Source organism: Sus scrofa, chromosome 9 (genome assembly GCF_054392235.1).
Source record: "Sus scrofa isolate SSC_HxYL_T2T_F1_AM1 chromosome 9, Sscrofa_HxYL_maternal_Yorkshire_Landrace_v2.0, whole genome shotgun sequence".
Taxonomy (NCBI): Eukaryota; Metazoa; Chordata; class Mammalia; order Artiodactyla; family Suidae; genus Sus; species Sus scrofa.
The window spans coordinates 69,421,375-69,437,934 of NC_139391.1; the positions used below are offsets into that span (position 1 = coordinate 69,421,375).

Consider the following 16,560-nt stretch of genomic DNA (forward strand, 5'->3'; position numbering starts at 1 on the left):
CCTCCCTTGGGTCATGAGCATGGCTCTGTGGGATTTGGGACATGAGGAGGAGCACTTCTGCAGTGTGTGGTGGGGACAGACTTTGTCGAGACCCCTCTCAGCTTCCCACCATATTCTTCCTTCAGATTTGGCCCAGAGATAGGCTGTGTGACTGTGGCCAAGTTACCTAGCCTCTCTGTGCTTGACCTTCCGCAACTATAAAATACAGCTGACAATCATACCTGGTACTGAGAGAATTACATAAAAAAGGGTTACGTGGAGAGGGTTCAGACAGTGTCTGGCACAGAGGAGTCTTATCCAGGTGTTGGCTGCTCTTGTTGCTGTGGTTATTCTGTTACCAGAGTGACCCACGCACTCAAAGAAACAAGAGTGAGAGCTGCTGCCTCAAGTGTTCCAGGAGCTTGGAGCAGGGATGGGGTGTGGGGTGGAGGTGGGCTGGGGCACGGACCCCAGTGTGTGGACCCTGTTGAGCTGGTGCTGGGGAGCAGTCTGGAAAAGGCAGTGAACTTTTCATGGCACTAGCCACAGGCAGGGTATTGCCAGGTATGGCAGACATGATGCTTTGGCTCCTTTTGTCCTTTGCCACAGCCACACCAACTCCGGATCTGAGCCTCATCTGTGACCTACATCATAGCTCACGGCAACGCCAGATCCTTAACCCACTGAGCAAGGCCAGGGATCAAACCAGCGTCCTCATGGCTATTAGTCAGGTTTGTTAACCACTGAGCCACAATGGGAACTCCAGAGTTGGGATCACTTTAAAGCATGAAATCACTGCATTCACCAAACCCAACTGCTGCTAAATTTTAATAATTCAGAGTAATAGACAGCCTTTAACTAACCCTTGGACTCTGGGCGTTCAGGAGCTGCCTGCAGGAGGCTGGCTGGAAGTAGAGGCTTTCGCCCGACACCCACCCCCACAGTGAGGAGGGCTAATTAGGTTGGGAGTCCTTTTGGGGATGGAATCTCTTCACCCGGGTCCTCGAGCTATGGTTTTGGACTTGGAGTCAGGCGGGCCTTCAGTGGGATTGTGCCTCTACTGCTTAGCTTCAGGTGCTTCAACTATAAAAGGGGTTTTGTTGGGAGTTTCTGTCGTGGCTCAATGGTAACAAACCTGACTAGTAGCCATGAGGATGCAGATTCAATCCCTGGCCCTGCTCAGTGGGTTAAAAGATCTGGCCTTGCCATGAGCTGGGGTATATATCGCAGACGTGGCTTGGATCCTGCATTGCTATGGCTGTGGTGCAGGCCAGCAGCTGCAGCCCCTAGCCTGGGAACTTCCATGTGCTGTGGGTGTGGCCCTAAAAAAAGGGGGGGGGTTTTATTGAGTCCAAAAATATCTGAGGTGCTCTGCTTGTTGTGCTCACTGGGAAAACGGCAGGTGCTGTCACCCTCTTACTGCTGATTTGGGCTACAGCCTCAAGATGGAAACCAAGGGCCTTCATGGTGCCTGTATTTCCACAGCGTCAAAGGCTTTGGAGCCCTCCGTGACTTAAAATTTTATCTCTGAGAGAAGTCATAATACGCTCCATGTGCAAATGGAAAAACTGAGACCTTGCAAGGTTAGGTGGTGTGATCCAGGCCCCACAGTGACTTAGAGGCGCCCAAATCCTTGCCCTTGTATGGGGCCTTCTAAACCATCAAGTGGACATTGTGCTTTGACATTTAGGAAATTGCTGTGCTGAGGCGCCAAGCAATCTGGTGGTGTGTATTTTGACTCCCAATGTCCAGATAGGAAGACTGAGGCTCAGAGAATTAAGACTTGCCCAGGATTGCACCCTGAACTTGCGGCAGAGCTAGGGGTCAAACTCAGACCTTCTGCCTCCAAGTCTAGGGCTCGTTTCTCCTGTGAGCTCAGAATTATCCTCTGGGCTGCCATACTTTTGTTCCTGCCATCCAGGTAGGTCTGTTAGGGTGGATAGTCCCGAGCTGGGAGGGAGAGGGTTAAATTCCTTTCTAAGCCACAGAGCTCCTTTTGAGCTGGGCGCCTCTAGTGACCCCATCGTTGACCCTCACCCCCTGGGTCAGGACACAGGCTGTGGGGGAAGGGAAGCCGAGCAGCTCTGATGGCCCAACAACAACGATGAGGGCAGAGGGAGGGCCTAGGGAGGCTAGGGCAGGGGAGGGGACGCTCATCTCTCTTCCTCTTTGGACAAAGATGGACAGAGATGCCAGGGGCTTTTTTTCAGTTTCCCTGGGAAATCTCTAAGGTTCTCTGTGGAGGACTGCCGTCGGCGTGGCCACCGCCCGCAGGCAGCTCTTAGAGACGCTGGAAACCCTCCGATGTGTAAGTGGGTAAGTGGCAACTGGGGGAATGTTTACCAGTAAAGGCACCAGTGACAGAAAACAGAAATATCAAATGAACCTTAGGGATGGGTGGCTCTTTGGAGGAAAAGGACAGTTCGGGTGGCCCAAGGCAGGCAGCGTCTGTGGAATAAGTGGGTGGCTCTGCGACCTGGGAGGGCTGCTGCTCCATTCCCTCCTTCCCTCTGCAGGAGGCTCCTACCCCACTCACCCCTCTCTGTTAGTTAGCTCAGATCTTCCTCTTTAGAGCTTTTTTTTTGCCTTTTTTTTTTTTTTTTTTTTTTTTGTCTTTTCTAGGGCTGCACCCGTGGCATATGGAGGTTCCCAGGCCAGGGGTCCAATCGGAGCTGCAGCTGCCGGTCTTCGCCAGAGCCACGGCAACGTGGGATCCAAGTCTCATCTGCGACCTACACCACAGCTCAGGGCAGCACCGGATCCTTAACCCACTGAGGGAGGCCAGGAATTGAACCGGAAACCTCATGGTTCCTAATCGGATTTGTTTCTGCTGCGCCACGACAGGACCTCCACAGACTCAAATTTTGCATCATCGCAAACTAAAACTCTGTACCCATTCAACGACAACTCCCCCTTGGCCCCTTTCCTCGGCCCCTCCTAACCTCTATTTTACTTTCTATCTCTAGAAATTTAATTATTCCAAGTACTTCCTATAAGCAGAATCAAGAAGTATCAGTCTGTTATTTCACTTAGGCTTATTTCACTTAGCATAATGGTTCCAAGGTTCATCCCTGTTGTAGCATGTGTGTCAGAACTTCCTTCCTTTCCGAGGCTAATAATATTCCGCTGTGAATCACATTTTCTCCATGCATCCCTCCATAGAGGCCTGGGTGGTTCCACCTTCTGGGTATTGGGGGTAATGCTATGTGAGCCGGGTGAAGAGCATCTCTTCAAGGTCCTGCTTTCACTTCCTGTGGGTACACACCCAGAAGGGGAATTGCTGGATCCTCTGGCTATTCTCTGTTGTAGTTTTTGAGGAAGCGTCATGTCGTTTTCCATAGCAGCTGTTTCGTTTTACATTGCTACCAGCAATTGTCCAACATCCTTGCCCACACTTCTTTTTTCTTTTTTAATAATAGTCCTCTTAATGGGTGTGGAGTGGCATCTCATCATGATTCTTTATCTTTTCAAGGGGAAGTCAGGCCCCCAGAAACCTTGAGACATGCCTTCCCCATTGCAGAAGCAGTCAGGCCTTGGCCCCACACGTCTGGGCCTTCGTCATCGCCTCCATCCTCTGTCCTTTGCTATTTGTCCCATCAAGAGGAGGCAGGAGGAGTTCCCGTCATGGCACAGTGGAAACAAATCCGACTAGGAACCATGAGGTTGCGGGTTCGATCCCTGGCCTCGTGCAGTGAGTGGGTTAAGGATCCGGGGTTGACGTGAGCTGTGGTCTAGGTCGCAGATGCACCTCAGGTCCTGCATTGCTGTGGCTGTGGTGTCGGCTGGTGGCTGTAGCTCTGATTCGGCCTGGGAACCTCCATATGCCATGGGTGCGACCCTAAAAAGACAAAAAATAAAAAAGAGGAGGCAGGTGAGGTCCTTCTGCTACCTTGTTCTGTCTGCTAATTGTCAGGGCCCTTTCCTTCCCATCTGTCATAGGAGCAGAAGGGCCCTGACCCACCAGAAGTGTCTGGAGGGTGGATGATTTTGGGGGTGAAGAGGAGATTTCAGTCATGTGAGATTTAAAGAGTTGAACCATTTTAACCACAGGCATTGGGTAAAGTAAATTACCGTACAGCCACCGAGGGAGATGTACAACCATTACAAATGACGTTTATAAAGAATTTTAAAATAATTTCCGAGTTTTAGTAACGTGATAACTTCCCCTGATATACTATTAAGTTAGGGTGGGGGAGATAATATAAAAGCTTGCTGCTGAGCTGAGTGATGAGAAAGAAAACTATGCATAGAAAAGAGATTTGATAGAAACATGCCCAACTGTTGTCAGTCACCACCTCTAGATTGATGGGAAACGGGTGACTTTAATTTTTTTTGTCTTTATGTTTTTCTAAATTTTGCGAATTTTCTGCGATGAGCATACATTCCTTGTGTAGTCAGAAAAAATTGGGAAGAAAATAAGATGACCCCTAACTATTCTTTAGGTACATATGTTAAGGGATCTCTGAAGTGCATAGCTCTACTCGATGCTGTTGGTAGGAAGCTAAGGGAGCTGGAGTAGAGGGCAGGGAAGGATGGCCAGGGAACAAAGGAGAGGTGACAGCTCTTAGGAAGGTCAGGGGCTGGGGTAGCCCTGCACCCTGAAACTCACTCAGAGGATGCTGTGGTAGGACCTTGGCTTTTTTTTTTTGCTTTTTAGGGCCGCACCTGTGGCATATGGAGGTTCCCAGGCTAGGGGTCCAGTTGGAGCTGTAGCTGCCAGCCTACACCACAGCCACAGCAACACAGGATCCAAGCCGCATCTGCAACCTACACCACAGCTCACAGCAACGCTGGATCCTTAATCCACTGAGCAAGGCCAGGAATCAAACCTGCATCTTCATGGATGCTAGTCAGGTTCATTAACCACTGAGCCACGATGGGGACTCCCAGGACACTGGCTTTGAATCGTTTGATGTCTCTCATTTGGCTTTTGCCTTTGACTTTTCTCACGTCAACTGAATTAGGACCCGCCTGGGTCCCTTGACGCCTATCATGAGAGCAGTGGTGGCCCGGCAGAGGTTGGGGCTGTGGGGGTAGGTGATTCAGGCTCCAGGAGATGATTTTTCATGGCTCCTGGGCCCTCAAACAAGGCAAAGAAGTGACTCAGCAGCCAGTCTCTGGGTTGGTGTCTTGTTCACCACTCACTGGCTCTGACCTTGGGCAGTTGTTTCACTTCAAGCCCTTGTGTCCTCATTGCGAAAACAGAGATGATAATAGTAACTATTTCATGGGGCTGTTGGAAGAATTAAAAGAGCTAATCCCTGTAGATGACACTGAGTTAGGTGCTTGATTCCTATTGTCTGGTTGAGAGGTGGATTCTGATGCTAGACTGCCCAGATTTAAATCACCTCTGTGCCTCAATTTCTTCATGTGTAAAATGGAGAAACCATAATACCATCTACCTCAGATGGTTATTGTGAAGATTCAATAAATTCAGGGAAATAAAAGTGATTCAGACAGGGCTGGGCACATAGAAAATAATCAGAAAATATTAGCTGTGATCAGAGGGGGTCTTCAGCTGACACACACCAGAGTGTGGGTGGTGGGCATCTGCCAACTTATCTGATTGTCCCAAGAGTCCCATCTAATTGGCTAGTGCTTGTGATTTGTTGTTAAATACTTTGAACATCACCGTTGTTTTCTTATTCTTATTAATTACCATTATGGGCTCCAGATGTCAAGATCCCTCTCAGAATCATGCTTTATCCAACCCTTTGCCAGCTCTGGGTCTCTTCTTGGTTGAAGTGGTCCTGTCTCAGTTTCCAAAGGGTGCTGCTGCTGGAAGTTGGGGTTCCAGGCATACTGGGGGACAAGGCTGCCTGCTTTAGGGGTCGTTTCATGAGCATTTTAGATAAACTCAGAGACTATGATACTGCTCTCCTCCCTCTGCTCCCCTGCCCTTTTGAAACGGAGCCAAAGCCAAGAAAAAACAACGACCCATAAATAAAGGGGGCGATGAAAATAACAAAAAGAAAGAAGAAATCTTGTGTTTTGTGGCAGGCTTGGCTGCCGATGGGGTAGATAATGGCAGAGGAAACATGGCCTTTGCAGAGAAACAGAACGGAACACTTTGTTCGCTGGAAGAATGAATGCTTCTTGTGCAAGAGCTGCTCAATTGGGGTTTCCGATGAGCAAGCTCGTCTTGGGGGAGATGGTGGTGATTAGGTTTTCACGAGGCACAGGTGGCGTCCCACCCAGAACCCCCAGGGGTGGGGGGTGGGGAGGCCATGAGGGAAGCAGCCAGCTTGAGCAGGGTGCCCAACAGTGAGGCCAGTGCCCACGGGCCCCGGCTGCCATGACCGCAGTGCTGCCAGCCACCTCATTTCTCCGTGGTCTGCTCAAGCTGGGGAGCTGGATGCTCAGACCCCCCTGGAAGCCCCCGGACCGGCTCTCAAGGTGTCTCTTTTATGGAGCCTTAAGGAGGTACAGCCCGGAAAGGAAAGAATGAGGCCAAGTATTTTTGCTGATTATTTGCGTGCCAACCTTCCGGGTCAAGATGTGCCCTGCTATGTCAATACTGCCTGGTGGCCTTCTTGGTGACTGGCATTTACTGACTCCTCTTTCTTTCTTGTACCTCTTACGCATCTCAATTGCTGCCCCATTTCCCCTGCCCTCGCAGTGGGTGGGCTGGCAGGAAGAGGAAGAAGAGCTAGGGAAGGAATCAGGTACTTTCCTGAGCCCTCAGGACACCAGCATGTACCATGGAGGTGACTTTGAGAGGGGAGTGTGGACTCCCAAATATGTGGAGGCCGATAGTTTTTAATTATTATTATTGTGTTGTTGTTATCTTTTTTGCCATTTCTTGGGCCGCTCCCGGGGCATATGGAAGTTCCCAGGCTAGGGGTCAAATCAGAGCTGTAGCCGCCGGCCTACGCCAGAGCCACAGCAACGCGGGATCCGAGCCGCGTCTGCGACCCACACCACACTCATGGCAACGCTGGATCCTTAACCCACTGAGCAAGGGCAGGGACCGAACCTGCAACCTCATGGTTCCTAGTCAGATTCGTTAACCACTGCGCCACTACGGGAACTCCATAGGCCAATATTTGAAATAGCTTCAGAAGGGGCCTCAAAATGTTCACTGGCTTGGGGGGTTGAGTGCTCTGGCTGGTAGCACAAGCATTCATTCATTCATCCATTCGATCGCAGTTACAGTACTAAATGCCAATGCTTTGTACCAGGCATTGCACTAAGTATTTTATATAGAATGCATATATGTATTTTTATACGTATATTTTAACAGACTATACTTATATTGAGTCTCCCACAACCATGAGAAGTAGCTCTTGGTCTCCTTCAGAGGTTAAGAATTTGAGGTGTATCTTAAATATTCATTGGGCTCCCACTTAGACTGTCTCTCCACTCCTCACCCATCACCCCAGCGCCAGATGACCACGACATACCCGTGGTCATACAGCTTTTTAGCACGGCTGTGTCCAGGCACTGGCCTTTGCCTGTGTTACATTGTTTTCTTCTCACAACTGCACTCCTGAGTATGTATTACTGTCGCATTTACAAATAAAGAAAGTAGTATGCTTGGCAGGTTGCGTTGAATGCGTCGGCCTGTCCCTGCAGCTAGTCAGAGGGCTGCTGGGTCTGAATCAACTGTGCGCATCTCCAGAGCCTCTCTGTCTCCATAGACCATGAGAGCTTTGTCCACATGGCACAGACTTGTCACCAAGCAGAAGCCAAATGCTGCCCAGCCCATGCCAGCCCCAGCAAGAGGGATGTCTGCAAAGATGAGTCTTCAGGAGTTCCCGTCGTGGGGCAGCAGAAACGAATCCAACTAGAAACCATGGGGTTGTGGGTTTGATTCCTGGCCTCGATCAGTGGGTTAAGGATCTGCCGTGGCCGTGAGCTGTGGTGTAGGTCGCAGATTTCTGCTTGGATCCTGCGTTGCTGTGGCTTCAGTTCTGATTCAACCCCTAGCCTGGGACCCTCTTTATGCCATGAGTGTGGCCCTAGAGAGCAAAACAAAAAAAGATGAGCCTTCACTCAGCCTGGTGCCAGCAGGCCATTCCCACTTGTCCTGTCCCTCTCTGTGGTCATCCCTCTAGTTTCCACCTTCCCGTCCCCTCCTGGAATTGGCTGGGGACCACAGGGGTTCACACAACAGCACTTTACCCTCTCAGCTCTGGCTTCTGGAGGAAACAGAGGAGCTGTGAGGTCTGATGGGCCTGAGAAAGGAAGATTGGGGGTGTGGGGGGGGTGCAGTTGGCCAGGTTGGCAGTAGCGCTGAGTATGTGGGGTTTGCTGGGGTTTCAGTGTGCACTGTGTGGGGCCTGGGTGCCGTGCTCAGTGTGGGCACCAGTGGGGGGAGATTTCAGGGTGGTGGGGGACACCGACAGAACATGCAAACAACCTAAGCGGGGTAGTGGAACAGCACCAAAGAGAGGAAGACCGACAGAAGACAGGTGGAGAAGGAAGAGGATGACATTCCCAGTTGTCCTTTAGGTGGGGGTCTCATGTGTGTTTGGCCATGCAGGGGTGGGGGAGGTGTCCCTAAAAGGCCATGGGAGCATTCAGCAACCAAACTTTTTTTTTTTTTTTAAAAAAAAACATTCTATCCAGTCCTCTCAATAATTTTATGAGGTGGTTATTATTTGTTCCTTTTTTTTTTTCAGGGCCGCACCCGAGGCATATGGAGGTTCCCAGGCTCGGGGTTGAATCGGAGCTGAAGCCGCCAGCCTACACCACAGCCACCGCAACACCAGATCTGAGCCACATCTTTGACCTACACCACAGCTCAGGGCAACAGCAGAGCCTTTAACCCACTGAGGGAGGCCAGGGTTGGAACCCGTGTCCTCATGGATAAGAGTCAGGTTTGTTTTCTCTGAGCCACAGCCGGAATCCCTTATGTGTTCTATTTCAGTGATGAAGAAACTGAAACTTCCCCACAATCACACGGGTAGTATATGGTAAAGCCAGGCTTCAAACACAGATCTGGCTGCCAATAAAGCCTGTTTCTTTTAGCCATATCAGGATGCCACCCAGCAATGCCAAAGGGTCACATCTGGAGAGCCAGAGATGTACTGGGCCTGCTGGGGAGAGAGGCAGAGTGGGTGTCCTGATTTGGGTGCTCTGGGGTGGGGAGGGGGGACATCTTTCTTGCTTAATTAAGTTTCTTTCCCATCTCCTTCCCTAAACATAGATTCTGTACCAGATCTTTAAGCTCGTGATTACCTTCTCATCATAAAGTAGGTATTGGAATCTCCATTTGACACAGGAAGAAACTAGGATTTTGAGAAGTTGAGTCTTTCCCCCAAGTTTCCAAAGTGTCTTGGTTTCTTTCTTTCTTTCTTTTTTTTTGTCTTTTTAGGGCCGCACCCACGGCATATGGAGGTTCCCAGGCTAGGGGTCTAATCGGAGCTGTAGCCGCCGGCCTACACCACAGCCACAGCAACGCCAGATCCGAGCCACATCTGTGACCTACATCACAGCTCACGGCAACACCAGATCCTTAACCCACTGAGTGAGGCCAGGGATCGAACCCGCAACCCCATGGTCCCTAGTTGGATTTGTTTCTGCTGTGCCACGATGGGAACTCCCTTGGTTTCTTTCGACTGATCCTTTCTTGGCTACAACTCAAGTCGAAAACAACTGGAATCCTGTAAGCAGTGAAGACAGTGGCAGATCTATCTTTGTTGGACCGGATCCTGTCATCTGGGGGAGAGGGAGAGTGGCCAGGGCATCTGCCAACAGACAGAAAGATGTGGGTTTGAGCATCATTGAGGCCTGAGTTCAGATGCCTCCACTGGGCCTTGGGTGGGAAGGAGAAATAAGCGGCAAGCCCCTCGCCCACTGCTCGCAGCCAAGTGGGCGCGCTGTCATTGCTGCTCTTTTTTGCCTCCTCTCCCTTTGGTTTGACGTTCAGGGCTATCCCCAAAGGAGGGGGGTAGGGTTACGGTTAAGGTTAACCCTAAAGCCAGTTGGCCCCAGCTTTACCATTTCTGCTGAGTGCCAACTCTGGGCTGGGTACTTCTGGTGCAGAAGACCAGAAACTCCCTTGTCTAGGGCATAAGTTTGGACCTGGCCACTGGGAGGTAAGGACAGGACTGTGGCTGCCTCCTAGCACTGTGGGGGGTGCTGCTGATGGGGCTTGGGAGGGGCTGGAGACAGCATTGGATCCTCAGGGAGGAGAGCCCCCAGAGAAGGGGCTCCTGGAGACATCGCATACCTCTTCTCAATTTCACCCAGGCCTCCTAGGCAAGCAGTCATCCCACTGGGAACCTCAACATCACTTCTGCGCCATTTCCCTCTGTCTCTTCTTGGTATCTCCTGGGCTGGGAGAAGACTCACATGGGGCTGTGGCTGGGAGCATCACAGCTCCAATTTCTCCCCAGCTCCTTCGTGCCCTTGGGCTAGGCATCAGCTGAATCTTGGCACCTGCCAAAGCCCTGTCTGGAGCTGGGCTGCTGGGCCAGAGGTGCGGGGGAGGCTGCCTCCTCTTGCAGGCTGGAGGTCTGGAATCCCGAGGTTCAGCGAGCCTCTGTCTCCTGCTCTGCGAGGTGACTACTGCCTTGGCCAGCCCAGAAACAGCCCAGGGACCAGGGGTGTTGGCTGTGGCCTCCCCCTTGAGCTGGGCTAGACCAGATTGGGCAGCGCCATGGATCTGATACCCCCAAGGGCCCGCAGAGGCTGGAGAGGGTGAGGGGGCCTCTCAGGAAAGCTTTGTTCCGAGTCTGCAGCCAGCCCAGCTCCCAGCTCTGAGTAAACAGCAGAGATAGGATCGGTCGTAGCCAGGAAGGGTGGCAGGGTGCGGCCTGGGAGAAGAATGGCAGGATGTGGCACCGGGGCACCGTTCTGGGCACCCATGCCTCGGGCTATTGTTTAGGGCTGCCTGAGGCTCTCAACTCTCTGGGGCTTTGAAAGGAAGTGACATTCCCTTGGGACTCGGGCTCTGCCCCTCCCCTGCCACGTGGTTCTCTCCCTGGCAGTGTCCCTTCGCACCACCTGCTCAGGGCTAGCTTGGGAGTGAGTCTCAGTGGAGGGGTTCGGTATGTGCCCAGTGGGGAAATGTAGTCACTGGCCCTCCTTGGAGGGTCTGCTTGTCTGTTCAGGCTGTCTTCCTGTACCCCTGGGTCTGAGTCACCCGTCATGCTTCGATGACTGGAATTTATCACTATCTCTAGCTCTATCTAGATATTGGAGGGGTGGGGGCTGTCGTTGTGGAGGGAGGAAGATCTGAGGGTAAAAACGTCTTTGATTCCCATCCAGCTGGGCTGGTCCATAGCTGATTGGGAGAGGAAGTGGCTGGTGATTTGTTTTGGGCAGAAAGGGGCTCCGTGTGTGTGCACCTGTAGTCTGCCTTGTCACCCAAGAGCCATGCTCTGAGCCACTGGCCTTCCATGGAGACCAGGCATCTCTATGCCTTGTCCTCAGCACTGGACTTGGGGGCCCCTGGGCATCACAGTCATCAGCTCAGAGACTCAAGACTCTGTGGCATCCAGGGTGAGTATAGCCGGAGCCTTCTACCCCGAGGGACCTTCACCTCTCTCTGGTGATGCTCAGGTGAGATAAGGCCAAGGAGAAGAGGCAGCAGATAGTATGTGGAGTAGGTTCCCCAGAAGGGAAGGAAGGTTCAGAGCAGGGATGCTGTTCTGCCTCCCAACCAGTTGAAGGACCTCTGATTCTGTTCCTGAAGCAGTACTGCCCAAACAAGCCACATGAACTTGACCTCTGTGGGTCTCAGTTTCTCCATGTGAAAAATGTGAGTAAGGCTGGGTGAGATGGAGAGATCGGCTACATGGGAGCACATCCACTGGAGTGTCCTGTGGGCTTGTGGCCTCTGACCATGACCTGCGTGGACTCGGGGGCACCCCGTAATTCTCCTGTGTACTGAGCCTTTGGCTTCTGGGCATCTGGGGAGAGGGGAGGGTGTGGCTGCTGACCTTAAAATCTCTTGAAAAACCATGTGGATTATTGAAGCATGAAGCGTGCTTTGTAGGGAAGGGGTAATAAGGGAATTTGAGGGATGTTTGTTTGTTTGTTTGTTTTAGTTTCTGGAAAAGAAGAGACTTAAGGGAAGACTCCAACAGGGTCTTTCGATTCAAAAGGTATGGACAATGTTTCTTACCTGTCCCAAGGTAAAAACAAAAAGATAAGTACTTGCTTTGTTACTGGGGCATTTGGGTCACTCCTACAGAGAGTTTAGAGTCAAGGAAGAGACAGCTGAGGATAATTGGGTGTGGGCAGTGGGGGCGTGGGAGATAAACCACAGAGAGAGCAACATCTATCTAATAAGGATAATAGTAGCAGTCACTTATTATAATTCAGGTCTGCCTTGTGCTATGCTGCTGAACTGTATTATACTGAGGGTTGTACATTTATTGTGCACCTACTGTGTTCCAGGCCCTGTGCTAGACTTTGGGGTGACAGTGATGAGCAAAAACAAGCATATTTTCACACTGCTGTGGGTCGGGTTGGATGGGTTCTCAGGCTGTTAGGCCAGTCAGAAATAAGGGAAACTTGTAAAGGTTATCATTATCAACTATGATAAGTGCTTTGAAGGCCCAGTTCAGGATGCCAAGAAATGTGAAAAAAGGCATATCTTAAAGTCTGAAGTGTTAATGGATGGCTCATCCCTTCATACTGGGTTTTTTTATTCCCCTTTCACTGAAGAGGAAACTGAGGTTTAGAGAGGTTACATCATTGGCCAAGGTTGCACAGAGTCGGCAATTAAATAAGCAGAGTTGGAAATGAAATGGACTCAGGTCTTTCTGACCCCAGAGGAGTTTTCTCTCAACTACTTGGCACCAGGAGTATCCTGGGCCATGTGATAACTTAATGGATGCTCACCCTGTTATTGAATTTTCGTGGACAGTGAGAGATGGGTTATTATACCCATTATATGGATTAGGAGAAAGAGTTAATTAACTTGCCTAGGGTTGCACAAGTCAGCTGGTGTCAGACGGCGGCAGGGCAGGCATTTGAAGGAATTTAAATCCAGGCTGTTGAACCCAAAAGCCTGTACTCTGCATCATCTACAAATGGATCCAGAGAGGGGACCAATGGAGAGCCAAGGCCCGGTGCCTGAAGTACAGCCAGACGCCTGTGGGAATGAAGAGCCCTTGTCTGGGCTGCTAGCAGGGTCTGGCGGGCTTATCTAATGGGTACCACGCCCCAGTGAACAGACTGACACCTCCAAGCTAGCTTGGCTGGTCACCAGGAGCCATTTTCTTTTTCACCAGGCGCTGTGCCAGAGGCCAGGATAAGCCATTGGGAGCCCCAGGAGGCAGGGGCGCCAATATAGATAGTCTTGACGCCCAGTGGGAGGTACTCTTGGGGTTAAGTGTGGGTAGAAAAGGCCATCAAGGTCAAAGGGAGGGGATGTTCTAGTGTAGTACGCCCCCCCCAACAGAAATATAATGGGAGTCACCTATATGCTTTTAATGTCTTCTGGTAGCTAAAACGGGAAGTGCAAAAGGGAACAGGTGAAATGAATTTCAACAATATATTTTATTTAACCCAACAGCATCCAGACTCAAAATTTCAACGTGTAATCAATAACCAATTATTAAGAGCTGGTTTACATTGTTTTTTATACAAAGCCTTCCAAAGCGCGGGGGGGGGGGGGGTACTCTGTACGCAGCACGTTGCCTTTGGGACTGGCCCTGGTACAGGTGCTCAGCAGCGGTGTGGCAGGTGGCCTGGGCACCGGGCAGTGCGGCCCTGGGGTTCGTTAGGACAGATCATCACCTCCTCGGCTTCCGCCTTCAGTCGGGAGTGGGGGTGGGGGATGCACAGCCAGTCCACGGCTCTGGGTCAGAGTCTGGTGCCGGGGCGAGCCCAGCCCTGCGCCCCACCCTGGCTCCTGCCCAGAATCGCGCACCCCGTGGCTGCCGCCGGGTGTCTGGGCTGCAGTGGGGAGAAAGGCTTTGAGCTAGAAGCCGAAGGCCACGAAGCTGGGACCGCAGGGAGGAAAACGCCCACAGGACCCCAGGTCCGATCGAGGAGGCAACCCGGCGGCCTGCCTGGCGCGGTGGCGCGCAGTGGGTGTGGGCCCGCGGCGCGGAGCCGGCCGGGGATCAGAAGCCCACAGGCCCGCATTGTTCGCCTGTCACACTTCCTTTGGCTTTATTGCCTTTGTCCAACACCCTATTGTCTGATTTCCTTTTGTCCCCCTTTCAGTGCTGCTGTCTTTTATTTTCCAGCCAGCCTGGTTGTTTTCATTTCTTTTGTCTGAAGTTCCTGAGAGGAAGGTTTTATTTTCAGCGGTTTGATTAATTCACAGCTTGAGCCCCGGGTTTGTTTGTTATGTAATTGCTGCCCTCAGCTTCAGGATAATACCCCTCCCCGACTTCCCCTCCCCCACGCCCGGCCCCCCTGCTCGGGGCCTGGCTCTGCGCCCCTCCCTGTGCCCGGATGGGCCGAGTCGCCTGCTTCCTGGACGCTCTCCAGGTCCCTAGGTGGTGGGAGGGGACCCAAGAGCAGCACCCTGAAGAAGCGTCTCTTTTCTCCTGAGCTGACATATGCCCTTCTCTCCTCACCCTGCATTGCCTGGTCCTGGGTCCCAGGCGAGCCCCCAGACACCCTGCCTTTGAAAGTGGCAGGAGGGTAAGGTCTGGTGTGATCTGTAGGATGGCATCAAATCAAACATGGTATTGAACTAGAATGCTCTTTCACATAAAATACTGCACCTGTATACAGCTGTATGCATCTTTCTTATGTATGGAACATTGCATCATTCATTATACATGAGAAGAAACATTTTATTATACAGTTGATGTAAGACACAAATATTATGTTTCACCTGCAGTTTAATGTAAAGGATGTTTTATTTTTTGCCTTACACTCCCCTCCTAAAAATTTTATGTAAGAAAAATTTTAAAAAGTGTTTATCGGAGTTCCCGTCGTGGCTCAGTGGTTAATGAATCCCACTAGGAACCATGAGGTTGCGAGTTCGATCCCTGGCCTCTCTCAGTGGGTTAAGGATCTGGCGTTGCCTTGAGCTGTGGTGTAGGTCGCAGGCGCGGCTCGGATCCCGCATTGCTGTGGCTCTGGCATAGGCCAGCGGCTACAGCTCCAATTAGACCCCTAGCCTGGGAACCTCCATATGCTGCGGGAGTGGCCCTAGAAAAGGCGAAAGACAAAATAAAAAAAAAAAAAAATTAAAAAGTGTTTATCGGAGTTCCCATCGTGGCTCAGTGGTTAAGTAATCCGACTAGGAACCATGAGGTTGTGGGTTCGATCCCTGGCCTTGCTCGGTGGGTTAAGGATCTGGCATTGCCTTGAGCTGTGGTGTAGGTCACAGGTGCGGCTCCGATCCCGCATTGCTGTGGCTCTGGCATAGGCCAGCGGCTACAGCTCCAATTAGACCCCTAGCCTGGGAACCTCCATATGCCGCAGGAGCAGCCCTAGAAAAGGCAAAAAGACAAAAATAAATAAATAAATAAAATAAAAAAGTGTTTATTTAACAATGCCTCTCAAACTAGTATGTATCAGAATCAACTGGAGGGCTTGTTAAAATAGATCTATGGCCTGACCCACAGAAGTTTTGATTTGTGGGTGATCCATGCCTTTACCTCTCAAGCCCCTGGGCTATGCTTGAGCCTGTGGTCCTTGTGCTGTCTTAGAGCCAGCAGTGGTGTTTTTTGTTTGTTTGTTGTTCGTTTTGCTTTTTAGGGCTGCACTGGTGGTATATAGTAGTTCTGAATCGCAGCTACAGCTGCCGGCTTACACCGCAGCCATAGCAACGCAGGATCCTTAACCCACTGAGAGAGGCCAGGGATCGAACCTGCATCCTCATGGATACTAGTCGGATTCTTTTCTGCTGTGCCACAGAGGGAACTCCCAAGCTGGCAGTGTTTTAACAAAGACCACTTCCCTGCTTGCTAGGGCCTTGCATTGTTCTAAACACCCATGTAAATATCAAATCGGTGCCCACCCATTTTACAGATGAGGAAACAGGAGTGGAGAGGCTAAGTAACTTCCCCAAGGTCACTCAGAAGCCAATGGAGTAGCTGAGGCAAGACCTGTGCCTACTTGGAACCTGCTGTGTGTCCCCGCTGGTCTTGCGTCAGTGACTTTGGAGGGTGAACAGGCGAGCTCTGGGCATCTGCTACTCTGGCCTTGAGCCTGGCATCACCACTGAAAACTACTTCCAGTGTCCTGCTCAGCAATTTAGCTGCCCCAGGCAGCCGGATGGCCTTGAGAGGCAGCAGGGACGCAGTTTCACTGCTTACATTGCACCAGGCATTGCAGATGCCTGAAGGGGCCAGAGACTCTGAACTAATTACGAGAATTTTTTTTTTTTCCCCAGATCTGAGCTGCAGTTGTAACCCAAGCCACAGCTGTGGCAATGCTGGATCCTTAAGCCACTGCACCAGACCAGAGATCGAATCTATGTCCCAGTGTTCCCAAGACGCCGTCGATCCCACTGTGCCACACTTTTTTTTTTGCTTTTTAGGGCCGCGCTTGTGGCATAAGGAGGGTCCCAGGCTGGGGGTCGAATCAGAGCTAAGCTGCTGGCCACAGCAACACCAGATCCGAACCGCATCTGCAACCTACACCACAGCTCATGGCAACACCGAATCCTAAGCCCACTGAACGAGGTTGGGGATCGAACCCCAAACCTCATGG

At 51.2% G+C, this 16,560-nt stretch overlaps 1 protein-coding gene across 1 annotated transcript in view; it reads left to right on the plus strand.

The window, feature by feature from the left end:
• The window catches only part of SOX13 (SRY-box transcription factor 13), a 48,560-nt gene that overhangs the window by 17,920 nt on the left and 14,080 nt on the right, over positions 1-16,560 (plus strand). Inside the window, 1 exon segment of the mRNA XM_084978396.1 lies at positions 11,979-12,035. The gene's annotated coding sequence lies outside the window, so the exon portion shown is untranslated.